Below are 3,281 nucleotides of genomic sequence, written 5' to 3' on the forward strand. Positions count from 1 at the left end.
GATCACTGAATAAACTGAAAGGGGAGCTTCATTTTGACCTGGGACAGGGACCTGTAGGTCTGTGTCTGAGCTACTTCTTTTTCCTCTGAGCAAATCCTACTTTCAAAGACGAAGTCTTAAAAAACACACAGAAGAGGTCACGTGGTAGGGGGATCCCTGGGACCAAAGGACCCTTTACAAACAAGTTCACTCCAGGGTTTCCTCAGTAACAAGTCTGTCTAGTGCTAGCTGGGTTTTGGGGATGCCCTGCCTCTCACGGGAGCCTGTGGACTCCTTGGAATTTGTAAGCCTATGTTGATATTTGCGGAGAGAAAATCCATAGTTTCCATCAGATTCTCAAAGGGATGTGAGACCCCCAAACTGCTTTAAAATCACTGTTCCTGTGAATTTAAGATGTGACCGTTCCCAGTTTTCAGGGGACATATAGATTGGCCAAACCAGATACTGGACTGCACACATCTGGTGGCAGACAAGGTGCAGTGTTTCCGTGGGGCAGGGGTCGGGGGTTACCGCTGAACCCTCCTACCTCTTCTCCTAAATGAAGTGATTCATTTTTGAACAAACTATGACCATGAAGCTGTTATTTCACATCTGTGCAAAAATGGTGGCCCCAAGTGACAGCAAAATCTCCTTGTTGACCATGACTCCTCCTCACTCAGCCAGACTTTGGTATGTGTGTGTAAATGACACACCCAAGTCAACAATTCAGAACAGAGTCTGAAACAATTGCTTCTAAAAGAAAGACCCTTGAGGCCTTGCTGATCCCTTTAACAGCTCCTTGTGGTCTACTGTAAGCCCCCAAACAGAGTCTTGGTTGATCTGCAGAGTCTTTTGGCCAGGCTGGCAAGCAACAGGCAGATGGCAGCTAGCCGGTCCGTGCAAGGGAGGGTACGTGATGAGGAGAAGGGTCATAATGAGTGGGTAATTTAAAGGCTCTGAAGAATGACTCAGACATTCCAATGGGGCTTTATTTTTTCCTTTTGTTGATGTGTGAAATGTAATTGTAGTCATTTTTTCCAGTGAGTTGATAAACAGTGATTATCCATGCAGCTTGTGAGCTGGGGTCATCATGAACCAGTTCACATTTCAACATTTTTCTCTTCCTCACCCCCAACACCTGGGTTAACTGCTCCAAGCCTGAGGTTGGAGGTTTCTTGATCCCAGGAATTCTAGCAAAGGTGCAGGATGCAAAAGGTCAGAGAAGGCTGTCTGGGAAGGGTGGCCATAGGGAGAACTGGAAACCTGTGAGCTCTGGCTTGACCCTTTGCCTTACCCGACAGTCCTTTGTTACCTAGGATGAAGGTTAGGGCAGAGAAGTGATTTGTTTGGCATCAGAAAGATGGTCATCCAGAAAGGGAGAGAAGGCAGTATCTGGTGAGCACTTTCCCACCACATATTGGGCCAGGTGCTGTGCTAATGAATGCTTTCCACAAGCATCATTTCATGTCATGCTCAAAACAGCAGAGAAGGGGTAAACCTGAATACATACTCATACCTGATCTTTGCAATAATTCTCCTAATGAGTTATTGCCTCCTCCCCATTTACAGATGAGGAAACTGAAGCACAAAGAATTAAGTCACATGGTCAGATAGTGGGTGGTGGGTGAATTGGGATTTCAACCCAGGTCTGTCTATTTCCAAAATCTGTTCTCTCACTACCACACAAGGCTGCCTCTCATCAGAGAGCTGACCTCGCTGGTCCTACTGGCCCTGTAAGGACAGCGATCTTGTATGCCTGGCTGTGCCAATGTAGTAGAGCCACAGGTAGTTCCTCGGCACCAGCTGCAGTGATGCAGGCTGCCACAAAGAACCTGCTCTACCCATCACCTGGACACTGGTTAACAGACCTGCAAGGGAATGACGACAGGCAAAACCGGCTTGGGAGCTGTGTGTCATTGATGTCTCTGTCCTCCTCTAGGTGAGGGGACAGGAGTGCAGCTCTTTAGATTGGCATCACAATTGTATTCGAGTTCTCCAGAGAAACAGAACGAATGAGGCAATTTTATACACACACACACACACACACACACACACACACACAAGCAGATTACTATAAAAATTGGCTCATATGGTTATGGAAGCCCAAAAGTCCCACAGTCTGCCATCTACAAGCTAGGGAAACAGGCGTAATTCAGTGGTGTATTTCAGCTCAAGCCTGAAGGCCTAAAACCCAGGAGGCTGAAGGTGTAGAGTCCAGGTCTGAGTCTGAAAGCCTGAGAACCAGGAGTACCAGTATCCAAGGGCTGGGGAAGCTTGATGTCTCAGCTCAGGCAGAGAGAGAGAATTCATCCTTCCTCCACCTTTTTGTTCCGTTTGGGCCCTCAGTGGATAGGATGATGTGATCTCCACTGGGGAAGGCATCAGTCCACCAATTCACCAATCCAAATGCTGATCTCTTCCAGAAATACCCGTGCAAACACACCCAGAAATAGCATTTTATTAACTACCTGGGCATTCCTTAGCCCAGTCGAGTTGACGCACAAAACTAACCATCACAGCAATGCCAGAGCACAGCCTTCACTCTGCAGGGAAATTCTCTGTGGTGGCATTCAGCAATAGCAACCCAAAGACTACTGTGGGGACTCCCAGGACAGGATCCTATAGTCCAAATCTCACTGCTGGCATTGGATAAAGGACAAAGAAGTAAGCCAGGACTGGGGTGGTTCCATTGAGGCCGTTTAAGGGTGTTCTAGCTGCACTGCTCTCTCAAATCCACTTAGTGAGAGCCGCTGACACAGTCTGGGTGTATGGCGATGAGGCCAGCCGAGGGTGGGACAGTAACAGTGGTGAGAGATAGAAGGGCTTTGGGGAAGGAAGTCTTGGTGAAGATTGGACTGGGCGGGGCAAGGAATTAGGGAAAGCAGAAATGAAAAAGAGACCTGAGGTAGAGATTAGAAAAATGGAAGGATCTTTTTCAGTGTATACTAAAAACTAGGTGAGGTTTGGACCTCCAAGCTAAAATATGAATCAGATTCACAAGCTTAATAATCACAAATTTAAAGAGAGAGTCAGGTGAAGAGGAGCAGGTAACTTAGAAGAGCCTTGGAGCCTTGCAGCAAGAACTGCCACTAACACCAGGGGCCCTGAGCTACTGTTTCTCATCATTGAACAGGGGCTGTAACTCCTCAAAGCAGTTGATGACAACATTTCGCATGTAGAAGGCACATGATACATCATCATACCCTTTCTGGTAAGGGTGGGTAAATCTATAATTATTCAGGTGATGTGGAAACTGTACGTTTAAAAGACAAACTGAAAAATAAATCATTGCAAAGTCTATT

Source organism: Pongo pygmaeus, chromosome 12 (assembly GCF_028885625.2).
Source record: "Pongo pygmaeus isolate AG05252 chromosome 12, NHGRI_mPonPyg2-v2.0_pri, whole genome shotgun sequence".
Lineage (NCBI taxonomy): Eukaryota > Metazoa > Chordata > Mammalia > Primates > Hominidae > Pongo > Pongo pygmaeus.